This window comes from Pinus tabuliformis, chromosome 8, assembly GCF_031772625.1.
Source record: "Pinus tabuliformis cultivar Carrire ecotype Pingquan chromosome 8, CPIR1, whole genome shotgun sequence".
NCBI lineage: Eukaryota > Viridiplantae > Streptophyta > Pinopsida > Pinales > Pinaceae > Pinus > Pinus tabuliformis.
Genome location: NC_142294.1, coordinates 127,177,607 through 127,193,632, shown reverse-complemented (window position 1 = coordinate 127,193,632; position 16,026 = coordinate 127,177,607).

The window sequence follows — 16,026 nt, the reverse complement described above, 5'->3', positions numbered from 1 at the left end:
AGTTAATTACTCTCCTACTCCAAGACACTAGCCTAAGCTATGTTGGTGTATCAGAGCCCTAGAAATGTAAAAATTACTAGATGAATTTTAATTAAGCGCTGTGTTATTAAGGCTGTTTTTACTCAAATGGGTAAATGGATACGAAACCAATGGTGTTATGACCCGACTCAACTGAATGCAATCGAATATGATGATGTAATCCTTTCAATTCGATGAATCCTAACTAAAGTAAGGAGAGAGTTTCCATTCACTTCCAACAATGCAAAAAATTGATCACTAAGAGAAAATATAACAAATTCTCTAATGCACTAATTTTATCAAGAAAAACTAATGCAAATCAATTCCAAACCATTTTTTTATTTTTTTATTTTGTGTAAATTCAAATCAAAGAAAGCTGATCTAAATCTACGATTGATTTTCTAGAATGTAAACTATGCAATTGTAATCTATGCACAATTCACTTGAAAAGTATGCAAATGTAATCTATGCACATTTTTCATTCATATTCTGAAAATGAGAATTCTAATTATGCAAATGTGATCTATGCAAGAGAATTCTCAAACACAAGACAATTCTAATGTGATCTAAGAACCAATCAAGTGCAAGTCGAGAAAATTGGGTGAGAGTTCCAAAGATCACAATTTAGCCCCCCCCCCCGGCGAATGAGGGGGAATTTTTTTTTGCAAAAACAAAAGCAAAAAGATGCAAAATTGTGAAAAGACTGAGAGAAACCTCCAAGTAATGACCAAAGGAAAATAAATCAAGAAAGAGACTCAAAACACCCAATTGATGAAAGCTTAGAGCAGGAATGCCAATGAAACAAGCTTAGGTGAAGATCTTTGACAGGAGACTAATGGATCTGGGCAGTAAAAACTAAGAAAAAGCAAAATCTAAGAGAAAAAATGTAAAAAATGGAATTTTCTTAAATTTTAGCAGGGGACGCAGGCAACCCGTTAAGACAGGTGCGGGCCCGCTCTGTGCACACAGCGACAGTGCGTACAGGGACGCACTGTGCAATACTCAGAGGGTGCGTCCTACTGGAAAATTCAAGAAAAACTAAATTGAATCTAACCCTAAGCTAACCCACCCAAAAACAAAGTCACAGAGCCAAAAACCAGAAAATAAATGACTTTTCTCAGATCAAAGTTGCATACAAAGGAAAAAACTTTCACATCAATGGATTCCCCAGCGGAGTCGCCATTTTGTCAGGCGGAAAGAGTCGATAGTGCGGACACAACCAACCTCCCTAGGAGCCTAAGACTCTCTAGTGACAAACAAGACAAATGAGAGCAATCCTTCTCTAAACATGCATTTACTATATAAGAAATCAAGTGTTTAGATCCTACCTGTAGTCCAACGCTGTTGTAGCAGTCCAGCCTCGCTGATCCGGATGAGCTCCTCCTTCACTTCGAAACCTGCATTTACTAACAATCAAACGATTAAATAGCACTTGATAATCTCATAAAATAAAACATATTTAACACATAGACCAAGGAGTACATGAAACAACTCATAAATAACAAGTTATTGAGAAGAATGGACTCATTTGCATTAATAGGAAACAAAAGGAACAATTACAACATGAGCCTTGGTGTTGTGCAAGTTCCTCCCAGGGTCCATCAAGAGTTCTCCTTTACTTTGACAAAGCTCACCCACTTCCAAATAGAACAAGCAAAGATGGTAATCTCTCCTCACAAGCTTCTAAATGGGAGTCCTAATTCCAGTAGCATCTACCCTTAGAAATGTTTAGCTTCCAACCTCTCCTCCTTCTGGCCCAATGCCTGTATTTATAGTGGTCTAGAGGAAGTTATTCAGGTCCACCATCAATGGGATAATCCCCTCTTTGGATGGGATAGCTCCCTCATTGATGGGATAAGTTCCTCTTTGGTAGGGGTACATGAACCATCTGGAGGCGCTCAATACACGTCGAACAACCTTCTAGAATGCTCTAGAAATGACCACAAGTAACTTTTTAAAGATGAAACTTGTGCATTTTGACCTTTACAGGGGGACGCACCTGCCCCTTTACATACAGAGCGTACAAGTACGCAGCTTTTGTGAACATTGGGTGCGTACCGCAGGTAAGGTTGAGAGAACCTGCATACCCAGAGATAAATACATTTATAAAGACTTTCTCTCTTTTTGGAGTTTGACATGGAGAGCAGAGGCATAAGACTTGCCTAAGAGGATAGCATGACTGTTGATAGAGCCATACTAACTGTAAATAGCCATGGTGACATTTTTTAGTGTAACAGTTTGCAAATATTCAAGATTACTGGGATGATGCTATAGTAGATAAAGCCACTGAGTTTCTCCGCGAATATTATGACTTATTTCCTACAAATTTTTCGAACTTAAAAGGAATCATAGGCAACTAGGGAGTGATGAAAATAACTTTGAAACTGAACGCGAATCACGTTAAGAAAAGGCCATATTGCCTTAATCCGAAATATAAGGAAAAGATCCACTTGGAGTTAGTAAAGATGATTTCAATGTATTATAGAACCAGTGGAAGAATATAATTGGGTGAGTCCAATGGTAGTTTAGGAAAAGAAGCAGGAGGATTAAATAAGGATTTGCGTAGATCTCAGGAATCTTAATGATTCTTGCGTTCATGATCCTTTTCCAACTCCGTTCACATATGAAGTACTGCATAATGTTGGAGGGTAGGAGGCCTATTCACTCACTGATGGGTTCTCTGGATACCATTAGATTAAGATCACATCAAAAGAAAAGAGTAAGACCACCTTCAAGACAGAGTGGGGATGTTTCTAGTATACAGTGATGCCTTTAGGACGTAGGAATGCACTATCATTCTTCTTGCACGTAGTCATCGTGGCATTTAAATAATTCATTCCAAAGTTGTTGGAGGTATATTTTGATGATTGGATGGTGTTTGGGCTAGTAAAACACCATGTAACAAGTTTGCGCTTGATGTTGGATACATGCCAAAGGTATCAGATTGCGCTAAAACTAAAAAAATGCTTGTTCTGCATCCCTTTTGGAATCTTGTTGGGTCTTGTGGTATGGAGGGAAGGACTTATGGTGGATCCTGCTAAGATCGCGTAATAACTAATTTGGAGGCACGAAGAAGTGTTAAGCAGTTGTGCACAACACTTGGCCATACTGGATACTATTGGAAGTTCATCAAAAGTTACGCTCAAAATATCACACCTATGGAAAAGCTACCAAAGAAGGATGCTACATTCTATTGGGATGAAGAATGTCAGCGTAGCTTGGATGTCCTAAAGGAGAAAATTTTCACCTCACCGATCCTAGTCTTCCTGGACTGGAAGAAGGAATTTCATGTGCATGTGGATGCCTCGAGTATTGCGGTAGGTGAAGTACTGACATAGGCTGGAGAGGGAGAAATTGATCATCCTATAGTGTTTGCAAGAAGGAAGTTGTCAAAGGATGAAAAGAATTAATCAACGACAGAGCATAAAGGCTTGGCTATGGTGTACATGCTCCAAAAGTTCAGACATTACCTGCTAGGTGGAAATTTCAAGATGTACACAAACCATTCTACATTAAAATATCCAATTAATAACCCTGTGTTGGGGGGAAAAATATGAACATGGTTGTTGTTGTTCCAATAATATGATTTCGAGGTAATTGTGAAGCTAAGGTGATTGAATGCAGGGCTAGACCATCTGTCGTGCATTGAAACAGGAGAGGAGCCTACTTATTTGGAGGAAGGGTTTCCTAATGCACAACTCTTCATGGTGTGCATAACGAATAATCATTTCATGGATATTATCCATTCCTTGACCACAGGAACCACTCCAGAGGGATATACCAGTAAACAAAAGAAAGAATTGGTGGTGCGCAAGGAAGATTTCTCTATGATCATAGGCCATTTGTATAACATGGGATAAGATGAGATACTTCGACATTATGTGCCTGATTTTGAATGAAGCAGTATCCTCACTAAAGCTCATGGAGGAGCTACGAGAGGGAATTATGCAGGAAAATAAACAACGCAAAATATTTTGCATGTTGGGTTTTGGTGGCCGATGCTACATAAGGATTCTAAAGCCTATTGTAGGGCATGTGATGCATGTTAGAGAATGGGCAGGCCATCGCGAAAGGATGAGCTACCTTTGAATCTGTAGGTGTCATTGCAATCATTTGAGAAATGGGAAATTGATTTTGTAGGACCAATTCAACCTCCAGGGAAGAAGACAAGTGCACGGTATATCATCACCGCGACTGAATATTTGACTAGATGGGTGGAGGCACAACCTGTGAAGGACTATATAGGGGCAACAACAACAAAATTTCTATTCAAATATGTGTTGACCAAGTTTGGTTGCCCAAAGGTATTGATGAGTGATCGCAGTACCCATTTTCTCAATGAAACTACCAGCGTGCCGACAAATGAGTTTCGCGTTTCCCATTAGAAGAGTACGCCATATCATCCTTAGGCCAATGGAACGGTTGAGGCTTTTAATAAGATATTGGAGAATGCACCGATGAAGGTTTGCAATGTGCAGTGGAATGACTGGGACACGCGCATACCAACAATGTTATGGGCTTACATGGATACTTGTAAAAAGCTTACTGGTCAAACACCTTTTAGGTTGGTCTATGGCATGGAAGATGTCATGCCTATGGAGTATATCATGCCTAGTCTACACATCGTGGCTATCACAGGAATGGCGGATTGCAGAGCCTTAGAAGAAAGGCTTGCACAGTTAATGGAGCTCGAGGAAGACAGATGTTGGGCTGGATTCCATCAGCAGATTCAGAAGAACCGTGTAAATTCTTGGCACGATCAACACATCAAACTGCTCACCTACAAGGTAAATGTTGTGGTTTTATTATATGACAGTAAGTTTGATAAGTTTCCAGGAAAATTTCAGATGCACTGGTTGGGACTATATGTTATCAAAGAGATTAAAGATGGTGGAGCAGTTTAACTCGCGAAGTTGAATGGAGACGTATTTCCGGGAAGGGTAAATGGAAGCCAATTGAAGCCATACATTGGGGATCTGGCCCAATGACTACATGACGGTAGCATAGTCTTAGCACTCCAGGCAGCTGCAAGGAGGCGCGAGACTATAAACTACACTACCTAGTTTGTAGAGCTATGCGACATGGGGGCTGCGTGAAATAGGATGATGTCACAATACCAGAAGAAGCGCGAATGGAGATGTGTTATAGGGGGAGAGACCATGAAACACAGCCATAAAGTAACTGTTACAGTCACTATTCATGATTTGACTGCCAGGAGATGGTTAAGAAGAGTGGGGGGGCAACATTTAAGGCATTTAAGGCTGAAATCTTTGGAAATCTACTGCCAAATCAAAATTTATGGATGTATTTTGGGGGGAATGGTTGAATTTGAATTTGAATTTGCCTATAAATTATGCTTGGCCATCTAGCAAAAAACACTTTTCATCCTGAGAATTTCTGTGTTGAGTTGTCGATTGTTTAAGAATCACCAGTTTTTCGCTAATTTTGTCGCTAGTTTTGTATTTGATAAGTTACCCGAGGATACCTAGTCATTTATTCTCAGCATAATGTGCAGACCAAGAGAGAGTGATAGTACGAGAGGAGTTGTTGTCTCTAAGGGAGCTACTCCAGAGGTGATGAGCATGGAGATTCTGGCTCCGATGCCTACGACACCGAGGTCACCTACGTTGAAACCTAGACTAGTGAGAGAAGTCCCCAAACCTAAGAAGGACAAGCAGAAGAAGCCCATGTCAATGCATGAGTCATCGAGGAAGCATGTTGCTACTCAGGCTCAGAAGAAAGAAAAAATGAGCACTAATGATAAGGGGAAAGTAGTGGATTTGGAGGCTGAAGAGGACACAGAGGACTTAGACAATGAGGGGGTGGATCCTATATCCATGTTACTAGATTATATCCATATGCGCAAGGGAAAAGTCAAGGTCCCTAAGGACCAAGATGCATGATAATTCTTCCTTAATACACCCCTCTTACTGAAGAACCTCACTTTTGAAGGTCCATGCTTGGCACGGATTCCCCATCTCAAGCTAGAAGACTAGGATCTAGTGCACCACGAGAGATTTCCCCACTTGGCAATAGAGAACTATATGAAGAGGGTATTTTACAAAGAATTAGGTGTCACTACTCTGGAGCCTATGGAGTGGATTCGCAGAGTGAATCAGTCAGGGTTGCTAAACCTGTTGTGGGTACCCCACTACCACCACTCCAACATCAACTTAATAGTCATCAAACAGTTGCTGACCCTCGTGCATGATGGATGTTTGTGGCTAAATGCGCTGATCCCTATCACTGATATGCTGACCCATCGGATCATGTTGTTGCTGCACTTAGGGTTGAATCCGGCCAAGGAGTTTGGCAGAAAGACGAGTGAGCGTGACCTCATTGAAAAGATGAAGGATAAGTTCAAACTCATGAACAAGTCACGTAGGTACTCGATCACCTCTATAAATAAGTCCATAGTTAGGATTTCCATGCAGATCCTTGCGAGAAATGTCATGAGGAAATGCCGTACGGATGAGGTTCCAATGCAAGTGATTTCTTTGGCTGCACAATGGGCGGAGGGCGTACAGTTCAACTAGGTGCGCTACCTTTCTAGTGAGTTCCTTGCAAACTGTCAAGAGGCACAATATGAGAGTAAAAATTTCAACTATTCATGGTTGTTGCTCTCCATTGTGCTCATCACTTGGGATCTGTGGGACAACAGTCATTTTCCTCCTGTGGAGAAGGATTTGCCAGAGGCTGAATAGTTTGCATCCCTTTAGGTAACAAACAACGTCATGCATTTTATAGAAGCCAAAGTCTTATGGGTGATGATGGAGGTGAGAATTCACATGGCCATTAACTAGAAGACACAATTGTCACCAACCATGTTTGAGTAGGTTTCAGAGTACGCAGAGTTTAAAATTGACTTCCACCGTGTATAGATCCGAGAACGGAAAGACCCACAAAAAAAATGGTTTGACCTGCCTTACCTCGCTACAGAAGACACTATTCAGGAGGTCATTAAGTGCTGGCTAATAGATTAGTAAACTCCATTCGATCTAGCTATAGGCACTAGTACATCTACAGAAAAGAAGAAGAAGAAAGCCGCAAAGTAGAAGGTCCGGAAGTTGGATGAGAAATAGAGAAAAGAGGTTGAGGAGAAGGCACGGGTGGAAGCAGAGCATGCCGCGAAGCAGCAAGCTGAGCAAGAAGAGTGCTGCTCTGAGCACAGTGGTAAGTCTCCTTCACCCCAAATAGAGGAGGAGGAGTAGTCAGAGCAGGGCAGCAGTGGCCAGGAGAAGTAGAGAATGTTGGAAATAATACTGAGAGGGGGGGGGTGAATACGTATTATCAAATCGCACAAATTTTCATTTCCATACTCAGATACATATACACTACTTCAGTTAAGGGAACCTGCATGTACACGCAACTGTGTCTAATGCAACTAGCATATATCCAGTAAACATATGATTCAGTTAATCCATTAAATGTTGATCTTTAGTTAGTGCATCAGAACTTCTATTAATCATATGAACAGTAAAAAGTGCAGTAAAACATAATAGATCATCACACACAAGAAGCACACATGAACACCATGATGTAAGGTGGAAACCCAATGTGGGTGAAAACCACCTGCTGCAAGTCATTTCTATCTTCCTTTAATAAGAAACTTCTTTTTACAATATTTCTGTACTGGTGCAGTCTTATACCAGTACACAGGCTTCTACCTGCAGAAGGCTATAACCTTCTCTCATTTTCTAGCTTCTCCTGGAAGGGAGCTATAACCCCCTTAGCTCTTGTACTAGCCGATCCTTTTACTAGTACATATGTGCCAACCTACTGAATGCTCCAACCTTCACTCGTTTTCCAGCTACTACTGGAAGGGAGCAACCACCCCCTTAGCTCTTGTACTAGCTGATGTACTAGTACATAGGTGCGGACCTACAAAAGGCTACAACCTTCTCTTTCTTCCTCCAGGTACCACGTTTCATAAATTTTCAGACTGGATACTCCTGAAGCACAACACCATAATCTGAAGGCCATGTTTCATCCAATTTTCATACTGGACCCATCAATATCATTGAAGCACACAATCAATCAACACTAGCATCATCAATCTCTGAATCACCCAATACTGAAACACTGAAACCCTGTCAACAAACTGCAATCACCAGAACATAGAGTAGAACACAGAACTCTGCAACAATGTTTAGATCTAACTGTATCATCAAAAATCATGCATCAGAGTGCATACGCTACTTGGAAGAGCCAAACCAGCGTGTATACGCAACTTCACCAAAGTGAACCAGCGTATATGTCATCAAATACTTACTTATAACTTCGCTGCACTTCCTGAATTCAGATATACCCAGATCATTACATATAAAAGGATAATATGTGCATTAGTAGCCAGATCTAGTTCATCAGATCACATAAAGATAAGTCATTATGATTATATCTCTTCCATCAACACTGAAGCTAAACCCATTCAACCAATCTAAATATGTAGAATAGTGACACTAGTAAACAGTCACCAGAACTCAGACTTTGCATCATCAACTAGAACCACCTATAACTTCAAACATCATAGTTTATATGGTATACGCTATTCAGATGAATCTAACCTACGTATGTACGCGCTTTTATCAAAGTCAACCAGCGTATAGTTCTGTAAATATTCATTCATGATTTGCAACTATTCCAAACTTGAGTCAGACCCATATCATAATATTTACAGAACATTACATGCATCAGTATACAGATCTAGAATAAGCATGATCAAACCATATAGAGATGATTCATTCCAAGCCATTAGATTCCGATCTATCCTTAGATCTTGTTCTCCATCAACCGCTGAGATTCCTCCTTAGCAAAGCATCATGAACCCATAACCTGCATACTGGATCTCATACTTCATCAGATATTTAAGATTTTCTCAATGCCTTTGCCTAATGATCTTCTTCTCCTTTTATAGTCTTAGGCCTTATTCAATACTGTGGTCCAAAACCATAGAGAATTAATACCATGGACCCAATTCTTGGGTTCAACACTTCAGACAAGATACCATGGTCCAGAACCATAGGTCCAAATACCACGGACCCAAAACTTAGTTTTCCGACATGTACACGCCTTTCCTTGCATGAAAGTGTGTGTGTACGATATACGCGCCTTTGTATATAGTGATCCTGCGTGTATACACTACTTGGTATATAACGAACCTGCGTATATATGCGACTTGGTATATAGTGAACCTGTGTATATACTTTTCTTTCTTCATTCTTTGTAGTCTGATCATCAATTCTTTGCTACTGACCTATTGCACTATGATCTGTCATCTGTGTGAGTTGACATCAAGGACAACACTTGTATCATAATGCCAAAAATCTCCCCCTTTGGACTTGATGGCAAATCTAACTTGCCATACTGGGAATTGTCATCTTAATAAGTTGTCATTGTTCATTACATCTAAAGTGATTCCTTGGAGCTGTCATGCATCCCATGTATTCTATCACATCTGATATCTCTTTTGAGTCTAGTTATATATAAGTGAATTGTTCTTCTACAAGGGGTTGCCATCAATTACAACACATGCATCATAATGCCAACAATCTCCCCCTTTGGACATGATGGCAGCAACCATACCAAGTCACTCTCCCCATTTGACATCAAGGGCAAAGGGTGAACCAAGATATTATCTTCCTTGATATACATTCTGTTGTCCATACTCCCCCTGAGTACCTGCTTAATCTCTGATTGAGCTCCCCCTTTGTATATGCCAAGGTGTACCAATCTATCCATGCTCCCTCTGACTGTAAGCAAGGTCTGCAAAAAGATGTTCTACAAAAAGAACATGACTCTATACATCATAAATGACCTTCCTATCACCAAAGACTCATACATACATCCATCTCCCAACCAAGTGGGGATATACCAATATTGACTCATCCACCCAACCAAGTGGGGATATACCAGATACCAATTGTTTATACATGACTGAAATATTACATCATTCTTCCCATGCATAGTGGGTGTACAATTTACATCATATGACCAAAATGGATTCCTAAAATGACTACAATAGACAGAGACAAACTATTACATCATGAGTCTTGATATGACCTTTACATTGAATGATATACATGACATTTATAGCAGAGACCAAACATCTAAATAAGACCATGATAGCCATCAGCAACTATCATACACAGTGTATGATTTGCTCCATAAGCATCTATCAACAACATCTAGACCAGCAACATGTATATGTCCATTAGTGTAGATAGCATCAACCTGTGACAAGATATGTCTGCATATAGATATCAATTCATCCTCTTGATCTTGAGAATTATAAAATCATTCACATTATATCATATGCGAAAGACACCATAGCCATCTCATCAACATCAAGATCTGCATGATCTTATATATCATCCATGTATCATCACTCGGGGACATCCCTCATCTGTATCAATCAACATATGTAAGTATCAACCTGTCATCATATGGGTAAGAACTCATCATCATCATGTCTCCAATAATGCAACTTTGAGTAATCATCCATGTATCCAACATACTGTATATAGCACTATGTATCTTGAGCTCAAGATCTTTTGTTAAGCACCATATATGCATCATCAGAGAATCAACCACAAGTCTAATCTGAACACCAACTATGTAACCCCAAGAATCATATGAGATTTTATCATGGAAAACTCATAATCATATCATAGCAAGATGTATCATTTAGCCATATAAGCATCATCACCAAGGACTACTAACCATAACTCCAACAATGCATTATTAAAAGTATATGCTCCCCCTAAACTTGTGCCATCTTGTTTACTGTCAGTTTTGATCATGCATATATCAGCAAGAAGTATCAAGGCATCATAATCAACAAGTTAGGATCAAAACACTTCTAAACATCTTACAAGTATCAAGACATTTCCACACATCATTATCAAACAGAGAAAGTAATGGACTAAATCATATCAGACCCTTTTCCTGAGCCTGTCCCATTGCTTTTCTCAAACTGACATATACGCGACTGTGCACTATCTAATTTTCATATATACGTGACTTCTATTTATGAAACTTGCATATGAGATTGAGAACACTGAAGTTTTACACTTTCAGCTTCCTCTGAGTCTGTTATGTCTGTACATTGTGCTGTGCCACATCTTTCTGATAGTACTTCCTTCTTCTTCCATATCTTCAAGTGTGATGATGTTTTCTCCTTTTGGTATGGTTCCCGTACTTTGTTCCTGCATTCCTTTGCTATATGTCCAAGCTTGTTACATGCATAACATCTTACATGTTTCATATTCGTTCTGTAGCAATCAACAGCTTTGTGACCAAACATATTGCAAGAAAAACAATATCCCTTAAAGTACTGGAATGTGATGATCTTTATGTGTGATGGTCTTGAACCATTCTACTTCTACATCTGGCTGCAACATGTCCAAGATTATGACATACATAACATTCAACATTATTCATCAGAGGAGTAAAAGATTTTCTTTGAAGAATTTCTTTCCTTGGTTGTTGATGGGATTGACCTCTCATCTCCATGTTGAGTATTTCAGATTGTGCATTAGAGTTCCTTGTCTTATTTTGTGAACTAGATTCACCTTCAATAGACTCATGAAAACCAAGACCAGTTTTGATAGCAGGAGACCTTTGACTACTAAGAATATCATCCAAGATCTTAGTACTATATTGAAATCATAAGAGCTTATCCTTTTCTTCTAATTTATCATTTAGAATATTTACCTCAACCTGATGTTGCTCTTCCTTTTCAAGATACTGCTTCTTCATGATTCCTTCAGCTTTTCTTCCTTCTTCCAACTGATGTCTTAATTCAAGAACTTCGTTTTCTTGTTTTTCAAGAGCTTGGAGTAGTTCTTTATTCTGCTTATTTTATTCTTCAAGATCTTCTTTTAGCGAGAGGATCTTAGCTTCAAGACTTTCATAGTAACTGGATCTATCTCTGAGTTTCTTGATTGTTGTGCTCCTTTCATTCACTTCGTTTCTTAATGATGTCACTTCATCCTGCAACTTTTGACATTGATCTTCCTTTTCCTTGAATAGCTTCCTTACCTTGTTTCCTTCCTCTAGTTGAGCTTTTAGTTTGGTAGCTTCTTCTTTGAAGGCACATTCCCTTTTGTTCAATAGATCTTGTTGATCTCTAATTTTGTCCGTAAGCCTTTTAAATTCTGCCTCTATTTGATATCTTTCTTTCTCACCCATAAGAGCAAATTTAGTTGTTTCGCTATCACTTTCATCATCTTCAAATGGATGGAGAAATGTATCACCAGAGGGTAACCAATTCATACCTGATAGTTCTTTTACTTGTTCATCTTCATTCTAAGGTGATTCTAAATCTGAAGTGTTGCTTCCACATATTCCCCAATTGATTCTTCCACTATCATAGTTCTTCTGAGATGTCTTCTTCTTCTTAGGCACTTTCTTCTTTAGCTTATTTCCCATTGTTCTATGGATCTCCTTGAAGCGATCAAGCTTCTACCAAAGGACCTACTCTGATACCAATTGTTGGAAATAATACTGGGGGGGGGGGGGTGAATCAGTATTATCAAATCACACAAATTTTCATTTCCATACTCAGATACATATGCGCTACTTCAGTGAAGGGAACCTGCGTGTACATGCAACTGTGTCTAATGCAACTAGCGCATATCTATTAAACTTATGATTCAGTTAATCCATTAAATATTGATCTTTAGTTAGTGCATCAAAACTTCTATTAACCATATGAACAGTAAACAGGTGCAGTAAAATAGAAAAGATCATCACACACAAGAAGCACACATGAACACCATGATGTCAGGTGGAAACCAAATGTGGGTGAAAACCACCTGCCGCAAGTCATTTCTATCTTCCTTTAATAAGAAACTTCTTTTTACAATATTTCTGTACTGGTGAAGTCTTATACCAGTACACAGGCTTCTACCTATAGAAGGCTATAACCTTCTCTCGCTTTCCAGCTTCTTCTGGAAGGTTGCTGCAACCCCCTTAGCTCTTGTACTAGCCGATTCTTTTACTAGTACGTAGGTGCTAGCCTACTGAATGCTCCAACCTTCACTCATTTTCCAGCTGCTACTGGAAGGGAGCAACCACCCCCTTAGCTCTTGTACTAGCTGATGTAGTAGTACGTAGGTGCGGACCTACCGAAGGCTACAACCCTCTCTTTCTTCCTCCAGGTAGCACGTTTCATAAATTTTCAGACTAGATACTCCTGAAGCACAACACCATAATCTGAAGGCCACATTTCATCCAATTTTCATACTGGACCCATTAATATCATTGAAGCACACAATCAATCAACACTAGCATCATCAATATCTGAATCACCCAATACTGAAACACTCAAAACCTGTCAACAAAATGCAATCACCAAAACACAGAGAAGAACAAAGAACTCTCCAATAATGTTCAGATCTAACTGTATCATCAAAAATCATGCATTAGAATGCATACGCTACTTGGAAGAGCCGAACCATCGTGTATACGCAACTTCACCAAAGAGAACCAGTGTATATGTCATCAAATACTTACTTATAACTTCGTTGCACTTCCTGACTTCAGATATACCCAGATCATTACATATACAATGATAATACATGTGTTAGCAACCAGATCTAGTTCATTAGATCACATAAAGATAAGTAATTATGATTAGATCTCTTCCATCAACACTGAAGCTAAACCCATTCAACCAATCTAAATATGCAGAATACTGACACCAATAAACAGTCACCAGAACTCAGACTTTGCATCATCAACCAGAACCATCTGTAACTTCAAACATCATAGTTTATATGGTATACACTATTCAGATGAATCTAACTTGCGTATGTACGCACTTTTATCAAAGTCAACCAGCGTATACTTATGTAAATATTCATTCATGATTTGTAGCTATTCCAAACTTGAGTCATACCTAGATCACAATATTTACAGAACATTACATGCGTCAGTATACAGATCTAGAATAAGCATGATCAAACTATATAGAGATGATTCATTCCAAGCCATTAGATCCCGATCTATCCTTAGATCTTGTTCTCCATCAACCGCTGAGATTCCTCCTTAGCAAAGCATCATGAACCCATAACCTGCATACTGGATCTCATACTTCATCAGATATTCAATATTTTCTCAATGCTTTTGCCTAATGATCTTCTTCTCCTTTTATAGTCTTAGGCCTTATTCAATACCATGGTCCAAAACCATAGAGAATCAATACTATGGACCCAATTCCTGTGTTCAGCACTTCAAATGAGATACCATGGTCCAAAACCATAGGTACAAATACCAAGGACTAAATACCACGGACCCAAAACTTAGTTTTCCGACATGTACGCACCTTTCCTTGCGTGAAAGTGCGTGTGTACGATATACGTGCCTTTGTATATAGTGGTCCTGCATGTATACACCACTTGGTATATAGCGAACCTGTGTATATATGCGACTTGGTATATAGTGAACTTGCGTGTGTACACGACTTGGTATATAGTGAACTTGCGTATGTACGCGACTTGGTATATAGTGAACCTGCGTATATACTTTTCTTTCTTCATTCTTTGTAGTCTAATCATCAATTCTTTGCTACTGACCTGCTACACTATGATCTGTCATCTGTGTGAGTTGCCATCAAGGACAACACTTGTATCATAATGCCAACAGAGAACCCCCTTCCAGATCAAAAGGTATAGGGAACAAGGAAAGGAAGGGTCACGAAAGAAATCAAAAGATGCCAAGCCATCACTGGACCCAATCACTCTGATAGATGTCGACCTTGATGAGATTGGAGACAAGGTGCATGATATCACCGTATAACTGCTAGAGTAGTTTGAGTAGTAGCAACATCTAGCACTGAGTATCGTTCTGAAGGATCTGCACGAGTTGCAGATTCAGACAAGTAGAATTTAGGTAGGCACTGGGCAGATCAGCACTGCATCAACACGTTTGGCACTGGGGACCACTCAAGTAGCAGAGATGATTCGATCACTAGATCTTCAGGTAGTTGCACTGCCAAATGACGCCTTCAGTGTAGAGGTGGCCAATGACAAAGTCATTGTAAGTTCCTTGAATAATATCAGCCTCAACCTGGCCATGCTCCCCAATGAATACCTTCACACGCTGCAGGTGGGTGTGACAGAAGAGTTTAGAGCTCAAGAGCAGCACACACTTAGCCTCATCAACTATTATTGGGTGAACAATGAACAAATTTGCATTCAGAAGACAAAGGCATTGAAGGCCAAGGACACAATCCAGGCGCAAAGCACTCAGCTAGGAGTCGCAGTGGCAGAAGCATGCAAAACGATGCCTGAATTGCATATTCCAGAGGAAGCACCATTGGAGGTGAAGATCTAAAAGCTAGTTACAAGCATGCGCAACGCCAAGGCAGAGGTGGCTAGGGTTCAGTTTGAGCTGAACCTAAAGATAACTGAACTAGAGTTGAAGTCACAACCTTCAACCCTGCCAAAGGTAAGGGAACAGTGTGAAGCCAATATGAAAGATGGAGTCACAATGGTGGATGCCATGGTGGTGGACTACACCACGCTGTTTAAGCAGGACGTGGAGATTGTCACGGCTTTGTAGGAAGATCCCACCTTGCAGGTCTTAAATACTAAAATCTGCAAGCTCCAGAAGCAATATGATGAAGTAAGGGTGACGACACACATCATTGATACAACACAACGCCTTGCCAAGCTGCAGGAGTTGAAGCAGCTTCTTACACAGGTGGAAGCAGCACAGAGGAAACAAGCTGTTCTCAAGGCCATATTGGGGCCCTGGTTGGATAAGGCATACATTGTCTCTACCAATATTAAGGAGAAATTGGTGAACTTGCAGAGCACACAACATAAAATCTAGCAGGACAGTGCAGGACTAGCGACAGAGCAGCTAGTGGAGCAGATCAAGAAGGAAGCCACGCAGAGCGTGGCTGAGGTAGCATTTGCACAAGTGGAGCAGGGGGATCTTCACAGTAATATCTCTACACCAGTTGAGTGACTCGAGCACAAGTCACGATATTTTTGTTGGGGA